The sequence below is a fragment of the Triticum urartu genome, chromosome 5A (genome assembly GCF_056163025.1).
Source record: "Triticum urartu cultivar PI428250 chromosome 5A, HENAU_Tu73, whole genome shotgun sequence".
NCBI lineage: Eukaryota > Viridiplantae > Streptophyta > Magnoliopsida > Poales > Poaceae > Triticum > Triticum urartu.
Window position 1 is genome coordinate 305,011,010 of NC_141877.1, and position 19,030 is coordinate 305,030,039.

Consider the following 19,030-nt stretch of genomic DNA (forward strand, 5'->3'; position numbering starts at 1 on the left):
CTTACTCGCAGCCACCTGGGCCTCTTCCCTCCTGAACCGGCCCAGCCAGCCTCCCGCAGCCCAGCTAGCCCGCAAGCGACAGGAGCTTCGTCCTCCTGTACGGCAGGCCATCTAGAGGAGCCACGTCGGCACGCCCGATGATTTGACGGCCGCCCGGCGCCCCTGGCCCCTATAAATCATGTCCAAACCCTACCCTGGCCTCTCCTCTATCCTTTCAGACCCTCTCCTTCCCTCAATGCCGCCTAGGTAAGTCTCCACGCCCACGCCTTCACTGCGGCCGCCATGACCCGAGCGAGCAAGAGCTCGAGCTCGGGGTAGCTTCCTCGCTGCACCTCCGACCCTCCGGCCACCGTGGAGAGATCCCCGAAGACCCACTTCTTCAACTACGTCCACGCACGCACCTCTACAGCCTCTGGATCGACTTCCCCGACCCATCTTCTTCCTCTTCTTCCTGGACCCGAAGACCGGCAAGTTCCGCACATCATTGCGCCATCTCCTTCATCTCCACGGCCACAACTTCTTGTCCTGTGGGCACTAGGTGAGCAGCCGTGTCGCCCAAGCCCTTTTCCCGCCTCATATTCGTCCTTTAGGAGCCGATCCATCCATGCCAAACCCCAGCCACCATGCTCTGTTGCGGAATGGTCACGAGTGTCGTCTCTGTTCCGCCCGCTCCTATGCACACACATGCACGATCGTACGTGCGAGCACGCAAGCCACAACCTCACGCGCTCAAGCACCCGAGCACCACGCCTCTGCACGTACCCACACACCTGCACCATGCTCGCTGTAGCTTCTTCATCCATGGTGTCTTCGCCCTTGTTCCCACGCGCTCGCAGCACACATGCACGCCTCTCCCAACGCACATTCATGCGCATAGCCGCATCATGCACAGCAGCACGCCCACCTCGTCCGCGTGCCTTGCATATCTCCCCTGTAGCTCATGACTCGACGTACTTCGCCGCCATGGCCTCAGGATCATGCCTGCGCACAACCTCACATGCGAGCATGCATGCGCTCGTCCCCTAGCATCCTTCCTTGCAGGATTCCGCACCCCCGCGCGGCCCCAAGGCACCCAGGCGAGCACCTACTGCTCGCTGTCGAGCTCCATCGCAAGCACAACCAAGGCCGGCCGCTTGTTTCTGTTGTTTGGTCAGGTTCGCTCGAGCTATTGGTTCAGTTAGTGTTCTTCTGTTAACTGTATTCAAATTTAGTTCAGCTCCTACTGGTTAGCCCAGTTCGTTGACACCTAGACGACCAGGGTTCAAATCCCCACGGCTGCATCCTTTTTTCTGCAATTCTGCATCTTCAGAGGATCAGCTCTTATTCTCCGTAATTTGCCTTTGGACTGATTTGGAGCATCATCCACTCGTTTACCCTCTGGATAGTTATGTTCAGCTACACCAAGAGGACCTGGGTTCACTCCCAGCGCCCCTCCTTTTTTTCTTTTTATGTTGTTTCTGTTATTTCACACACACGCACAACTGTTTCATCTTGGACCGAGCCCTCCTTGTGCCATAAACACTCATCCATTGCAGTGGTCAGCGCTTCAGTTTGGGTCCTGGTCGCGTGTTGCCCATATGCTTTATTCCCTGCTGATCTCCCTTTGCATCATGAACACATAGCTAGCCGAGTGGCTAGCACGGCCACTATCCAGCCATGGGGTCTGGGGTTCGAATCCCAGGCACCATAGTTTTTGCTCTGTTTTCAATTTCTTTTGGCACACAGCCACTTAGGCCTCATTCTCTTCTGGGCCGCTGCACTGCGCTGCAATCCGGCCCATACATATTTTTTTTGCTCTGTGATTTTTGCATTTTCCAGTGCATGCATATTTACAGGGAATGCCACTGTTTTGTATTGTTAATAAGCAAATATGCATGCATCCAAATTAAACAAACAATACATGTAAAATGTTTACAATTTTATCTAGTTTCACAATATCCAGCTTTCATCCATGTTAAAATATTTAATCTTGTTGTTTGCATTATTTTTGCACATAGGTCATGTTAAAATGGTTGATTTCATAACTTAATAACCGTAGCTCCGAATCTAATAAACTTTATATGTAACTTGTCTACAAAAATGCATCGATTAACATGATGCACATACTTTTGCTGTTTAACAACTCTAAAATATGGTTTATGCAGAACAGTACCAAATTTGAAATATGCATATGGGGATTTTCCGGAATGGTTGTTTGTGTTTCCGGCCTCATTTAAACTTGCCTAAATAGGTACTTTGCATATGCTTCACCTCTTGCCATGTTAACAACATTTAATCTTGATATGCATCATACTTGGTGGTGCATCATGTCATGTTATGCTTGTTTGTTTACTATGTTGTTTGCTTCTTTCCGGTTGTGCTTCTTCGGGTTAGTTCCGATAACGTCGTATTTGTGAGGATCCATTCGACTACGTCTGTTTATCTTCTTCATGGAATCGTTCTTCTTCCTTGCGGGATCTCAGGCAAGATGACCATACCCTCGAAATCACTTCTATCTTTGCTTGCTAGTTGCTCGCTCTTTTGCTATGCTTATGCCGCGATACCTACCACATGCTTTATCATGCCTCCCATATTGCCATGACAAGCCTCTAACCCACATTGTCTTAGCAAACCGTTGTTTGGCTAGGTTACCGCTTTGCTCAGCCCCTCTTATAGCGTTGTTAGTTGCAGGTGAAGATTGGAGTTTGTTCCTTGTTGGAACATGGTTATTGTTGGGATATCACAATATCTCTTATTTAATTAATGCATCTATATACTTGGTAAAGGGTGGAAGGCTCGGCCTTATGCCTGGTGTTTTGTTCCACTCTTGCCGCCCTAGTTTCCGTCATACCGGTGTTATGTTCCTTGATTTTGCGTTCCTTACGCGGTTGGGTTATAATGGGAACCCCTTGACAGTTCGCCTTGAATAAAACTCCTCCAGCAAGGCCCAACCTTGGTTTTACATTTGCACTAACAACCTAGCCTTTTTCCCTTGGGTTTCCAGAGCCTGAGGGTCATCTTTATTTTAACCCCCCCAGGCCAGTGCTCCTATGAGTGTTGGTCCAAACCAGAGTCCTTTGCAGCGCCCCCTCGGGGAAACTCGAGGTTTGGTTTTAGCTGTACGGAGCGCTCATCCGGTGTGCCCTGAGAACGAGATATGTGCAGCTCCTATCGGGATTTGTCGGCACATCCGGGCAGCTTTGCAGGTCTTGTTTTACCATTGTCGAAATGTCTTGTAACCGGGATTCCGAGCCTGATCGGGTCTTCCTGGGAGAAGGAATATCCTTCATTGACCATGAGAGCTTGTGATGGGCTAAGTTGGGACACCCCTGCAGGGTTTGAACTTTCGAAAGCCGTGCCTGCGGTTATGGGTAGATGGGAATTTGTTAATGTCCGGTTGTAGAGAACTTGACACTTAACTTAATTAAAATGCATCAACCGCGTGTGTAGCCGTGATGGTCTCTTTCCGGCGGAGTCCGGGAAGTGAACACGGTGTTGGAGTTATGCTTGAACGTAAGTATTTCTAGGATCACTTCTTGATCATAGATTCTCGAACGTGCTTTGCCTTCTCTTCTCGCTCTCATTTGCGTATGTTAGCCACCATATATGCTAGTGCTTGCTGCAGCTCCACCTCATACCTTTTACCTACCCATAAGCTTAAATAGTCTTTGATCGCGAGGGTGTGAGATTGCTGAGTCCCTATGACTCACAGATTACTTCCAAAACCAGTTGCGGGTGACGCAACCGAGCTCAAGGAGGAGCTTGATGAAGGTCGTGTTTGTTGTATTGTTTCGTTTCCAGTTGATCAGTAGTGGAGCCCAGTTGGGGCGATCGGGGATCTGTAGCATTAGGGGTGGTCTTCTTTTATTTGGTTCCGTAGTCGGACATTGATTGTATTCTGGATGGTGTAGTGCTATATTTATGTATTGTGTGAAGTGGCGATTGTAAGCCAACTCTTTATCCCTTTCATATTCAGTACATGGGATGTGTAAAGATTACCCCTTTTGCGACATGCCTACTATGCGGTTATGCCTCTAAGTCGTGCTCCGACACGTGGGAGATATAGTCGCATCATGGGTGTTACAATAGGTCTAATCATTTCAGCAAAGCGCTCGAAATCCTCATCATCCTTTTTCTTGGATGGTTTGGGAGGAAAAAGCATGGGGTTCTGAACCCAAGGCTCTCTTTCTTTACCATGTTTCCTAGCAACAAAGTATTTTTTATCGTAACATTCATTCTTTGATTGTGGGTTATCAAGATCAACAATGGGTTCAATTTCTATATCATTATCATTACTAGGTTGAGCATCATTAATAACATTATCATTAACATTATCACTAGTTTCAGGTTCATTACCAGATTGTGTTTCAGCATCAGAAATAGAGATATCATTTGGATTCTCAGGTGTTTCAGTAATAGGTTCACTAGAAGCATGCAAGGTCCTATCATTTTTCTTTTTCTTCTTTTTAGAAGGACTAGGTGCATCTATATTATTTCTCTGAGAATCTTGCTCAATTCTTTTAGGATGGCCTTCATGATACAAAGGTTCCTGAGTCATTCTACCACCTCTAGTCATAACTCTAATAGCATTATCATTATTCTTACTATTCAATTCATTGAGAAAATCATTTTGAGCCTTAAGTACTTGTTCTACTTGAGTGGTAACCATAGAAGCATGTTTACTAATAAGTTTAAGTTCACCTTTGACATTAGCCATATAATCACCCAAGTGTTCAAGCATATTTGAATTGTATTTCAATTCTCTACCAAAATAAGCATTAAAATCTTCTTGCTTAGCCATAAATTTATCAAACTCATCTAAGCATGGGCTAGCAAACTTAGTAAATGGGATTTCAGCTTTATCATATCTATAGAGAGAATTTACCTTTACTACCTGTGTCGGGTTATCAAGACCATGAGTTTCTTCAATAGGTAAAGGATTAAGATCATATATTTCTTCAACAGGCGGTAAATTAAGACCATGTATTTCTTCAATAGTAGGGGAATTCTTAACATCTTCAGCTTTAATACCTTTTTCTTTCATAGATTTATTTGCCTCTTGCATATCTTCAGGACTGAGAAATAGAATACCCCTCTTCTTCGGAGTTGGTTTAGGAATAGGCTCAGGAACTGGCTCCGGAGGTGTCCAATTATTTTAATTTGCCAACATATTATTCAATAGAATTTCAACTTCATCCGGTGTTCTTTCCCTGAAAACAGAACCAGCACAACTATCTAGGTAATCTCTGGAGGCATCGGTTAGTCCATTATAAAAGATATTAAGTATTTCATTTTTCTTAAGAGGATGACCAGGCAAAGAATTAAGTAATTGGAGAAGCCTCCCCCAAGCTTGTGGGAGACTCTCTTCTTCAATTTGCACAAAATTATATATATCCCTTAAAGCAGCTTGTTTCTTATGAGCAGGGAAATATTTAGCAGAGAAGTAATAAATCATATCCTGGGGACTACGCACACAACTAGGATCAAGAGAATTAAACCATGTCTTAGCATCACCCTTTAATGAGAACGGAAATATTTTAAGGATGTAAAAGTAACGAGTTCTCTCATCTTTAGTGAACAGGGTGGCTATATCATTCAGTTTAGTAAGATGTGCCACAACAGTTTCAGATTCATAACCATGAAAAGGATCAGATTCAACCAAAGTAATTATATCAGGATCAACAGAGAATTCATAATCCTTATCAATAACACAGATAGGTGAAGTAGCAAAAGCAGGGTCAGGTTTCATTCTAGCATTTAGATATTGCTTATTCCATTTAGCTAATAACCTTTTGAGTTCATAACTATCTTTGCAAGCTAAAATAGCTAAAGAAGCTTCTTGATCAAAAACATAACCCTTAGGAATAACAAGTGATTCTTCATCATCACTTTCATCAGTATTATCAGATTCAATATTTTCAATCTCTCTAGCCCTAGCAATTTGTTTATCAAGAAAATCACTAAGTGGCACAGTAGTATCAGGCATAGAAGTAGTTTCATCATAAGTATCATGCATAGCAGAAGTGGCATCATCAATAACATGCGACATATCAGAACGAATAGCAGAAGCAGGTGTAGGTGTCGCAAGCTTACTCAAAACAGAAGGTGAATCAAGTGCAGAGCTAGATGGCAGTTCCTTACCTCCCCTCGTAGTTGAGGGATAGATCTTGGTTTTTGGATCTCTCAAGTTCTTCATAATGATAAGCAGATATATATCCCAAGTGACTCAAAGAATAGAGCTATGCTCCCCGGCAACGGCACCGGAAAATAGTCTTGATAACCCACAAGTATAGGGGGTCGCAACAGTTTTCGAGGATAGAGTATTCAACCCAAATTTATTGATTAGACACAAGGGGTCCAAAGAATATCCTCAAGTATTAGCAGCTGAGTTGTCAATTCAACCACACCTGGAAACTTAATATCTGCAGCAAAGTGTTTAGTAGCAAGGTAATAAGATAGTAGTGGTAACGGTAGCAAAAGGTAACAGTAGTAAAAGTAATGTTTTTGGTATTTTGTAGTGATGATAGCAATAGCAACAGAAAAGTAAATAAGAGAAGAACAATATATGGAAAGCTCGTAGGCAATGGATCAGTGATGGAGAATTATGTCGGATGCGGTTCATCATGTAACAGTCATAACCTAGGGTGACACATAACTAGCTCCAGTTCATCAATGTAATGTAGGCATGTATTCCGAATATAGTCATACGTGCTTATGGAAAAGAACTTGCATGACATCTTTTGTCCTACCCTCCCGTGGCAGCGGGGTCCTTACAAAAACTAAGGGATATTAAGGCCTCCTATTAATAGAGTACCGGAACAAAGCATTAACACATAGTGAATACATGAACTCCTCAAACTACGGTCATCACCGGCAAGTATCCCGATTATTGTCACTTCGGGGTTAATGGATCATAACACATAATAGGTGAATATAGACTTGCAAGATAGGATCAAGAACTCTCATATATTGATGAAAACATAATAGGTTCAGATCTGAAATCATGGCACTCGGGCCCTAGTGACAAGCATTAAGCATAGCAAAGTCATAGCAACATCAATCTCAGAACATAGTGGATACTAGGGATCAAACCCTAACAAAAATAACTCAATTACATGATAAATCTCATCCAACCCATCACCATCCAGCAAGCCTACAATGTAATTACTCATGCACGGCAGTGAGCATCATGAAATTGGTGATGGAGGATGGTTGATGATGACGATGGCGACGGATTCCCCTCTCCGGAGCCCCGAACGGACTCCAGATCAGCCCTCCCGAAAGGTTTTAGGGCTTGGCGGTGGCTCCGTATCGTAAAACGCAATGATTTATTCTCTCTAATTTTTTTCTCCCCGAAACACAATATATAGAGTTGGAGTTGGAGTCGGAGAGGCACCAGGGGGCCCACGAGGTAGGGGCGCGCCCTAGGAGGGCAGGCGCGCCCCCACCCTCGTGGACAGGTGGTGGCCCCCCTGGCCTTCATCTTTCGCAGGTATTTTTTATATTTTCCAAAAAGTGGCTCCGTGAAGTTTCAGGTTATTCCGAGAACATTTGTTTCTGCACATAAATAACACCATGGTAATTGTGCTGAAAACAGTGTCAGTCCGGGTTAGTTCCATTCAAATCATGCAAGTTAGAGTCCAAAACAAGGGCAAAGTGTTTGGAAAAGTAGATACGACGGAGACGTATCATTGACCAGTCTCGCGCTTTATCATGACAGTCAGTTTTCGGCTTTCTCTACTGAGGTGCTCATCCGGATGAACCAGGGCACAATCGCAGCAGTTCTCCCGGAGCCACCTTAGCCGATAGAGTGGAATGTAAGGTAGCAAAACGCGGGAGCCGGGTAAACCCAACATTTGACCAAAGACATGATTCGGAGTTGATGCATATAAGGCCAAACTCGCGACGCCGAACACTCCCTATGGTCTTTACAACATATTCCTGGCTGAGTAACGCCCTTGATAATGAACCCCGAGTGTCCTGGTACATGCATTATTCCGACGTGGTGAAATGCCAATAACGTCAGCATCCCTCTCGGTTATACTGAGTATCCGGAGGATGTGAAGCAACAAGAGACAGTAAAGAAAAAGGTTTACACAGGGTCTTAATCTAAAAAGAAACCTTTGAGCGGGTCCCTGCTGCACGTCTGTGCCTGTGTCTCCGTTGTGCCGTATCCTGGAAGGGTGTAGCACGATTATCATATGTAAAAGAGAAGAACTTAGGTGAAAGTTGTCATGCGAAAAATTGGTTATTCTCAATAAACCATTAAAATTCAATATAAGTAAGGTTGAGCCGAGCTGTAGTCCTTTTTACATGCGGGAAGCCCCTGGTACCGCCTATAGGGTTATACCCGTCAAACCAATCTTAGGTTTATCTAAGCTATTATAGCTAGTGATGTGCCGGACTCATCTAACCGTGTCCGCGGTCTTGACGACCGATCATTTATTCTGGTTGGAGAGGCCGTTTAGTGTTCGGCTGCTGAAGCCGCCACACTTTCTTCCGTGCGTAAGGAACGCTCAACATTTCCGCTAGCTGTGATGATGCCACGCGGACCGGGCATCTTAAGCTTAAGGGAAGCGTAATGCGGTATTGCATTAAAACGAGCAAAAGCTGCTCTTCCGAGTAGTGCTTGATAGCTGCTTCGGAATGGAGCGATGTCGAAGGTTAACTTTTCACTTCGGAAGTTGTCGGGAGAACCGAATACAACCTCTAGTACTAGAGAGCCCGTACAGCGGGCCTCTAGGTCTGGTATTACTCCTTTAAAGGTAGTATTACTTTGGCTGATTCTTGTCGGTTCTATCCCCATTTTGCAGACTGTGTCCTGATATATTAGATTAAGACTACTGCCGCCGTCCATGAGGACTTGGGTGAGATGGTATCCGTCGATAATTGGGTCTAGTACCAAGGCAGCTAGTCCTCCGTGCCGGATACTCGTAGGTGATCCCTACGATCAAAAGTGACCGGGCAAGCCGACCAAGGGTTGAACTTAGGGGTGACGGGCTCTACGGCGCATATGTCTTGGAGTGCATGTTTGCTCCTTCTTTTTGTTACGTGAATCATGTTCACTGTTTTGACCTCTGGTGGGAATTTTTTTGTCCCTCAGTGCTTTGCTGGCGAGGCTCATCCTCGTCTTCACTTAGTGTCTCCCTCCCCTTGTGTTCGGCGTTTAACTTGCCGGCCTGCTTAAAGACCCAACATTCTCTGTGGGTGTAATTTGCAGGTTTGTCTGAGGTGCGATGAATCTGACATAATTTGTCTAGAATCTTGTTTAGGCTGGACGGTCCATCTCTGTTGCCTTTGAAAGGCTTTTTCCGCTAACCGGGTTGAGAGCCCCTGAATCCGGCATTTACCGTCGTGTTGTCTGGGCTGTCTTCATTATTTCGATGCTTGTTTTCAATGCGTCGTGGTTTTCCATTGCCATCCCTGACTTCAGATGTGCCTCGGTTGCTGATGCTACTACGGGCCAGCCAGCTATCTTCGCCCGCGCAAAAGGGGGTCATGAGGCTTGTTAGGGCTGCCATTGTCCTTGGCTTTTCTTGGACGAGGTGTCTGGAGAGCCATTCGTCTCAGACGCTGTGTTTGAAAGCTGCTAAGGCTTCGGCGTCCGGGCAATCGACGATTTGATTCTTCTTAGTGAGAAATCTGTTCCAAAGCTTTCGGACAGACTCTCCGGGCTGTTGAACTATATGACTTAGGTCGTCTGCATCCAGAGGTCGGACATAGGTCCCTTCAAAGTTAGCCCTAAAAGCATCCTCAAGCTCCTCCCAACTGCCAATTGAATTTTCGGGGAGGCTCTTTAGCCAGTGCCGAGCTGGTCCTTTCAACTTGAGGGGCAGGTATTTGATGGCGTGGAGATCGTCTCCGCGAGCCATATGGATATGGAGGATGAAGTCCTCAATCCAAACCCCAGGGTCTGTCGTTCCGTCGTACGCCTCTATGTTCACGGGTTTGAATCCCTTTGGAAATTCATGATCCAGTACCTCATCAGTGAAGCATAGGGGGTGTGCAGCACCCCTGTATTTGGATGTATCATGGCGTTTTGACGGTTGTAGTGTTCGGTTTTGATTCTGCGTTGTAGCGCGCTTCCTAGATCCGTAGATGGATCTGGTAATGCCATCTTTTTTATGCAAGTCCTCACGTAAATTGTGTGCTGACTTATGCGCGGCCTCGTTAGCCGCTCTATCGTGCCCGCGAGGTGGTCGATCTGACCGATCGGCCGTTTTATTTTTCGGTTGTGTAGGCTCTAAGGCCTCGTCATCAAATTCGGGCAGCAGCTTGCGCTTTGGGTAACTCTTTGTGTGGCGACTGCCACCGTACTTTTCCGTAGTGTCCTGCACTTTGTTCCATCTACTGATGAGTGTATTTTGTGCGGCCTTAAGCCTTTGTTTCTGCTTCTTAAGGCTCCTTGCGGTGGCAATAAGCCTTCTGTGGAGGTTCTCTTGTTCCAAGTTCCTTTCCGGGATGGTATGTATATCGTCATCCGGACTATTCTCCTCTCCGGAGACAGTTTGATGATTTCTACCCTCGGCGTTGCCATGATCGGACAGTGGCTCCATACTATGTTCACCGTCCGCTGGCTCGTCTTGCTCTATTGCATTGGAGTCGACCGGGGTCTCATTCTTTCTTGAGTTGTTATCGTTGTTTTTGCCGAGGCGGGATTTGGAGCGGCGTCTGCGTCATCGCTTTAGTTGCTTCTCGAGGGGGTTATCCTTCGTTGCATCCTCCCGTTCCTCATCATTTTCTTATTTGGGTGTATCCACCATATATATATCATGGGATGAAGTGGTTGTCCAGCGCCCTGTGGGCGATGGTTCCTGTTCGTCTCCTGCATCGTCGTCCATTCCGTCGATGTCTTCGGGGACGAAATCGAGCATGTCGGTTAAATCGTCGACAGTGGCTACTAAGTGGGTGGTGGGTGGGGAGCGAATTTCTTCGTCATCCGCATCCCATTCTAGCCGGACATAATTCGGCCAAGGGTCTCCTGACAGAGAGAGACCTCAACGAGTTTAGCACGTCGCCGAAGGGCAAGTGCTGGAAGATATCCGCGGAGGTAAACTCCATGATCGGTGCCCAATCGGATTTGGTAGGCATGGACGCAGGCGGCCCGGAGCCCATGGGCGGGGACGAATCCAACAGTTTGGCAACACGGGTCTCGTAGGAGGTGAAGTCAGTATTCGGCTCTATCGCCGCTGAGAGTGTGGCCTCTGGGGCGGGGTCCATCCACCCGTCCTCAGATGGCGCAATTTGTTCCAGATTGAGGCCCGGAGTAGTTGCAGGTGCGATCTCCCGAGCACTGTCCGACGGCATAGCTAAGTCGTGCTCGTCGTGATTGTGCGGCGCACTTGACATGGGCTCCAAACTTGACCTGATGGCCAGGGGCGTAGCTCTCGATCTGCTCCGGATGGCCAAACGAGTTGGCCCGCAGTGCGAAGCCGCCGAATACGAAGATCTGTCCGGGGAGGAAAACCTCACCTTGGATCGCATCGTTGCCGATGATCGAAGGAGCCATCAAGCCTTATGGTGACGGCACAGTGGAACTCTCAATGAAAACACCAATGTCGGTGTCAAAACCGGCGAATCTCGGATAGGGGGTCCCAAACTGTGCGTCTAAGGCGGATGGTAACAGGCGGCGGGGGACACGATGTTTACCCAGGTTCGGGCCCTCTCGATGGAGGTAATACCCTACTTCCTGCTTGATTGATCTTGATGATATGAGTATTACAAGAGTTGATCTACCACGAGATCGTAGAGGCTAAACCCTAGAAGCTAGCCTATGGTATGATTGTTGTTGTCCTATGGACTAAACCCTCTGGTTTATATAGACATCGGAGGGGGCTAGGGTTACACAAGGTCGGTTACAAGGGAGGAGATCTATATATCCGTATTGTCAAGCTTGCCTTCCACGCCAAGGAGAGTCTCATCCGGACACGGGACGAAGTCTTCAATCTTGTATCTTCATAGTCCAATAGTCCGGCTAAAGTATATAGCCCGGCCGTCCGAGGACCCCCTAATCCAGGACTCCCTCAGATATGGCATTAAAAACAGATTTAAACATTTGTCTCTTTGTCTTCAGCTGACAAGGACTTAGAGAAGGGAAATGACAGGTTTCAATAGAATGCATATAATTTGGACAGATAGAGTTTGAGGTAGAAGCATATAAGAGGTTAGGGTCTGATCACATTCACTTAGTTCAGAAAAAAAATTCAATCATGAAGACATAGCTATAAGTGAATGTTGTAGAGGACAGAACATGTATATATGTATGTATGTATATATATATATAATATATATAGGGTATAGGGTCGCGTTATTCGTCACCCTGGGTGAGGAATAGTTATTTTTCACCCCCCTCTATTTTACCATCAATGCACCGTAATTTTACGTTCCGTAAGTTTTGTCTTATTTCCGACGCAAAAAGAGACCATAAGAAAATATATAATCGCCGTAAAAAATATTTTATGTTATGTAAAATTACAAACGTAAAAACATAGTGTAAAATACACATAAACTGCAGATTTTCTTGTCTTATGACCTATATTTTTATTTTCTTATGTCAAATTTTACGTAGTGAATCAATAGACATGTAACTATTTGAATTTTCAAACGTAATTTAATTATGAAATGATCGTAAGATTACATCGGGTGAAGAATAACTTATTCTGCACCCTGGGTGATGAATAGTAACACTATATATATATATTAGACCAACTCAACCCTGTGAAGATAAACATGACACCAAATCAGTGTTGAAGACAAACCAAATGCGAAGACTATGCAATCAGGACTCCACTGAAACACACCAAACAAGAATTGGATGGTGGCGTTACCCACCGTATAGAAAGTATTAGACCCAGACACGCCGCACAATTACCGTGGCGCTCCGAAGTCAAATTCCGCATTAATGTATTCACACTTATAATGTATGTCTTCATTGATTGAAGATATACATTACTTTGTGTGTTGCACATCTAAGTTGTTAGGATTAAAATTAATAGGTTTTAAAGAGATAATCCTCCCATTGTAATTTTTACGTCGGTTGCATTAGCAACCGTCGTGCCTCTCCCTTGCACCTCTACGAACAGTCGCATCTCTCGATCGTGTCTGTTCCACGTTATCAGCACGCTCTTCTCTGAGCGAAGGTGCAGGACGCCTCAGGCCCCGCGCCGCGACGCGTCCCACGCCCGGCTGTGCGCCGCGCTCGCCGGCGGCATGGCCGCTACCTACGCTGCACCCACCCGTGCTCCGCCCGAGCCCGCACCAGGCCGTGGCCACCACGTCGCAGGACCCGGCCACCGCGCTGTCAGACGCGGCCACCGCGCCGCATGGCATGGCCACAACGCCAACTGCACCGAGACGGTGCTCGCCGCCTCGGCCCTCTTCCGCCTCCGCCAACGGCTGACGACTCCATGCCCGCGCGCTCGGTTGTAGCCAAAGTTGTGGCCGCGCCCTCTTGCGTGGTGGCCTCGCCGCCTGCGCACGCGCCTGGTCATGGCCGCTCTCTGCCCGGCCGTGCCCGCGGCCGCCCGGCCTTGAGTGGCCGCCGCCGCGTCTGCACCAACCGCCTAGGCTCGCCTCCACCCCCTCCAGCGTTGTCCGCCTTGGAGTAGGGATGGAGAACGCCGACACCACCACCCCGCCACAGCCGGAGATGGCCGCGAGCTCGAGCAGCCGCATGGGTCTGCGCTTCGGCCGCCTCTTTGGTCGTGTCGTCGCCGCCCCGGCCGCAGCCCTGGAGCATGGGCTCCGACGAGCCTTGGCCTGCATCTTTTCGATGAGGCGGCCAGCCGCCTAGCGCCAGCAGCGGCAGCGGCCAACGGCCGGTGCCCAGCATGGCAACGCCCACGGCGCAACAAGCCTCTCCAAGCCAAGCGGTGGCTTCCGGCTAGCAACGCCCGCAGGGGCGGCCGCGGAGGCCCTCGATGTCCGGCGCGTCGTCGTCGTCTCTAAGTGGTAGCAGCGTCCATTGAGGACTCGCACGGGAGAACCCCAGCGTCCACACATAAGAAAGATTGGGGAATCTTATCACTTTGGCTATTTTTCACTATGATCCCTGTATTGCAGGAATTAGTAAAATAAGCTAAAACAATGGTCACGTCCGATTTTTCCAATAATACAATTCCAGTTCTGGAAATTTTGAGAATCGGTTCAGATAACAATACTATTTACTACTCCCTCCGTCCCGAAAAACATGTCGCAAGGGCAAATTTGCAAAAAAACATCTGGTTTCTCCCGACCAAACCCGCGCTCCCTCGTCCTCCTCCTCCAGACAAAAGCCGCAGCTGCGCTGCTCCCCGACACTGCAACTGCCCTGCTCCCCCGCTCCCCCGCCGCAGCTGCCTCCTGCTCCGCCACCGCAGCTGCCACTCGCCTGCCTCCCCAAGCTTCCCCCTTCCTCAAAAAAACCTTCGATTTCCCCAGCTACCGCCATGCTCTGCTCCGGCTGCGTCAGAACCGGCGTCGGCGAGCCCGGAGGCACTGGATTCGGACCACCACCAACAACCTAAAGGGTGACGAGGCCGACAAGCCCGATGACGACAGGAGATGCAGCAAGCTAAACGCCGACGAGCCCAATGACGACGGCAAGCTAAAGGCCGTCGATTTGCGAGCCTGGAAGACGACGACGACAGGTCCACAAGGAATACGATCGCGGCGGCGTCTTCTTTGCTGTTTCTCTGGTGGAAGACCCGTGCCCGCGACACCGCGGCTGGGCTATCCACGACACAAGTGGGTCGCACTTGCTCACTTGGCAATAGCGGTGGCGGCTACATGTTTTCTCCACTACTGCAGATCATCTCCAGGTCCTACTGCCTGGGTCTCAACCTCTCTTCTCTACTCTATGTTTACTGAATTTACTCCATTTTTACTGAATTTTCTCCACTACTCTATGTTTACTGAACCACTAGTTTATGAACCACTTCACTGAATGTGAGATGTACCACTGAATTTCACTTCTGCTAGTACTCCAAGAAGACTATGCCAACGGCAACCAAGAGGGCTTTGTTGAGTTCGTGCAATGTTCCAATTGAGGGAGGAGGTGGTAGACTGTTTGCAGATGTGGTTGTCTTGATGAGATTCAGTTTGATCAGACCATCCCAATGTCACTTTGCAATTGTTCTGCTTCTTTTCTGAGCATGGAGCTGACAGTTATCTAGGATGATTGCATTGCAGCTGCCATTTCCTGTGGATAGCTTGTACGCCGACCCCGAGCGCAAGGTGACAATTCAATCATTAACCCGTTCTTCAGTACTGTTTCAGTGATGCCGCAACAGTATCAACAGTAATGAGAAAATGCATATGCTTATCTGATGATCAATCCACATACACAGTCTACTTCAGTGAGTGAAGAGAAGTTTGTGGTGTTCTTGGGTCTCACTGAATGACTGACGGTGAACTCATCTTTTCAGGCTTAGGATGTCTTGGGCCTGTACCATGGATTAGGCCGCACACTCTTTAGTCCAGCCAGTGTAAGCACCATCACAGCATATTTCCCTTCAGAATTCTGATCATGCAACTGTTCATTCAAAAGCCACTAAAATGTTGATCCCTGCGTGCAATGAAGGCTAAAATATACTCAAGGCTCGACTCCATCAATTCAGTTAAACTTGGACATGACTGCAGCCCATTTAAACTTGGACTACAAATATTGGATGGATCCATTTCAATTGATAGAAAACTGAATATTCACTGTAGTCTCAGTTAACTGAATTTTCTGAAGCCATTTTCCTACTCACAAGTTGACAGAAAACTATTTGAAACAAATTTGACAGTAGCAATAACCTATCTTTTCAAGTGCTCCACTGCTCGTTTATTTACCGTATATCTATTTGTTATGTAAGTCATTTTATTTAGTAAAGTATAGACAGTATTATTTCTTGCAAATTATTGTGTGACTATTCTGGAGATGGTCTTTAAGTGTTCCTATCTAGACTTCTTATTTTAGGCTTTTAGCTGATCCATTCCATGAGATATGCTAGATTTTAGCATCTGTATTGATGAACCTTTGATGAAACTAAAGAAAAACTGGAAGTGTCCTTGATAGCATGAAATGGACCTCTTAACTAAATAGAAGCGATTTCTTGTCATCCACTGTCCTTTTATTTCTTGTCATCCTCTTAACTAAATAGACCATATCATCTACTGATGATATGGGTTTAGCAAAGGCCTTGCTTGCCTCATTAGTTGTTGTAGTTGTCAAGAAAAAATTTCAGTCCACTAACCCAAATTAATTCAAATAACTAAAATTAATCCATCAATTCAAATAATTCAAATAAATCCAAATAACCCAAATTAATTCAAATAACCCAGATAATTCAATTAATCCAAATCACCCAGATAATTCCAATAAATTCCAACAAGGAGTTGATATACAAGGGTTAGACAAGGTATACATAAGGACATGACATAAGGGCATCTTTGTCCCCTCTTGACATAAGATTACATAATACATACACAAGGAGCACCTGACTACATGACATAAGGGTCTCTTTGCCCCCTCTTGACTACATTCTTTTCCTTTCTCTGGCCACTTCTTCCCTTCCCTTACCTTTACTTTTCTTTATTTTCCCTTCTCTATCTAATTCTTTCCTTTCATTTTCTTTTCCTATTGCAATTTTCATTTCTTCTATAAGGGCCCTAGTATCAACAACTACCCGACTGCCGCAATATACACCGGTTATTTCCATTCCAGCATTCTGAACGCGATCCTTGTGCAAGTGGGGCAACTTATATTGATTTCCTCCTTTGTCTTTCATAACTTCAAACATAACTGCTTCTAATGTGATAAAGCTTCTATGCAACTTGTCGGGATCGTAGTTCTCGAATTCCTCTTCCACACCCTGTACCAGTTCCTTGATGTTTGTAGGTGACCTACAGTCGGTTAGAGACTGGAGAGAGTTATGGAAGCAGAGGTCCAAACAATTTAACTCAGGGTTATTTGGGGGCTGTTGTAGCAATCAGATGTCAAGATCAGTTTGTTCCACAGCTTCTCGGAAAGCTACATCATTGGGAAGGACATGAGGCTTTGTGTTATCCTGTTGGATGAATATTGTTGCTCCCTCATCATCGTCAGGCCACTTATCCTGAATTGCCGGGATAACCTTATTGATTAGATAATCTCTGCACACTGGCCTGGTTACTTTCACTAATGTCAACACTTTTGTTCCCTTTTTTCTGTTCTGACTTGTCCGCTTCGCCTCAGTCTCTTCGACGAATGCCCAAATGCCGATCTTCCCATCGAATGTTAGCTCCCCCTCATTGTTATATCGAGGCCTGGCAACAGCTGTTAGGAACATTACCTTCCCAATGTTGTGAGTGTTTGACACGGTGCACTTCGGTTCAGGTTCTCCTGGAAGTACATAGTAACTATTCTTCACTCTCGTCATGTCAAACCACTTCTCATCGATGTGAACCATATTCGTCATTGGTTTTAACATAGCCCGAGAAGTTGAGATTGAATTGTCATCGACCATGGACATACAAAATTTCAATCTCGCAAGCTTGTTCTCTAGCTTGAGGTGAGGCTTCACGGTGCTTGTGATGCGGTTGAGCTCATTCAACTGGAACCTCTTATGTAGGGTCGATCGGGCCACACCTAGAGACCGTGCCAGAGATCGAATTGTTCTTATTTTATTCAGTGCGATTGTTGAGGTCCTCTCTAGATCCAGCTCCTTTCTCTTTCGGCCAGATCTTCCTGGCTTCTTGCTTGAGACATCTACTTCTTTGCCATCGGCAATTTGCTTTTTAGCCTCTTCCCAGATTCTTTCAACAGATCGTACACTTATGTCTAACAGGTTTGAGACTAGCAGCTTGTCATCTGGTTGAACAGACCCATCTCTGAGCTTGATTACCAGCAAGGCAAAGTAAACACCATGCCTCTCCTTATCTGACAATTCTCTTCTCTTCTCTTGAAGTATCCAATTCATAACTTCATCCTCTTCCTCTTGAGCTTCATCCTCTTTTCCTTCATCTTCTTGAGGCATCCAATTCATATCTTCATCGTCTTCCTCTTGAGGCATCAAGTTCAAATCCATAGCTACATTCTCTTCCACTTGAGGTTCCTCTTTTTCAGGGATCCAATTCAAATTAATACCTTCATCGTCTTCCTCTTGAGGCATCAAGTTCAAATCAATGGTTTCATGTTCTTCCTCTTGAGGCATCAAGTTCAAATCCATATTCATGTGTTCCTGCCATCAATGACGAAAGATGAGTACACCATGGTACCATAACAAGAATACACACACACAAAAAGAGTATTCTAAGATCAACAACATCATTTTTCTTCAGATTTGGAGTATTCTAAGATCAAAAACACCATGGTACCATCAAATTCAAGTAATAACAGCAGACAACACAAAAACAGCATCAACAACACATGTTTTCATAGTACTCCATAAATGATTCATTTCCATACATGTACTCCATGTTCCTAATAATGAGGAGTACATGCAAACCAAGATAACCAACTTACAGTGAGAATCCCAACCTTGACCATGAATATCTCCTAAACTATAAGTCCAAATCAATTGATTCTTTTTGCATTATTATTTTTATTTAATTTCCAAGTTTGGGTTTTATTTGACCTACCTAGATGTTCTAGATAGAGTTTTGTTATTTTTCTCTTTATTGAAAATCCTTTGAAAAATTATTTCCAGAGAGAAATAATTCAGGAGGTGAAGACCAGGAGTTTTGTGACCCTCCATTTAAAACAGGGCAAGCCACTTCATCCACTTGCTTGATGGCAATTGCAAGGCCATGGCTTCCAACTTGCAGATCCACGGTTATTTTTGCCCTTTTATTGACTTGGCTTGTTATGCTTTTATTGTTTTCCTAAGTAGAGCTTGGTAGTGAGAAATAGACATCAGTAGGGTATTTTAAGAGTTAAACTTAACTGCCTTGGTTACTTTGGAGCTAGCATTCACTATGAAACTGGTATTTACTTTTGATAACATGAATCATAATGAATAAAACAGTAGTGACAAGGAGACCCTTAGGGGTTGCTGGTATTGGTTAAATGGCAACAGTGCGAATGCTAAATGCTCATTTAGGCACCCAG

At 45.8% G+C, this 19,030-nt stretch overlaps 1 long non-coding RNA gene and 1 pseudogene across 1 annotated transcript; one reads left to right on the top strand and one right to left on the bottom strand.

Annotated features, from left to right (window-relative positions):
* Window positions 1–223: 223 nt before the first annotated feature.
* LOC147971151 (uncharacterized) lies at window positions 224–10,541 on the top strand. The gene is made up of 3 exons (XR_015604553.1): window positions 224–538; window positions 1,042–1,154; window positions 2,374–10,541. It is a non-coding gene; the product is annotated as an uncharacterized LOC147971151 (long non-coding RNA).
* Window positions 10,542–16,183: 5,642 nt separating this feature from the next.
* LOC147971152 (uncharacterized) lies at window positions 16,184–18,155 on the bottom strand (annotated as a pseudogene).
* Window positions 18,156–19,030: the final 875 nt, after the last annotated feature.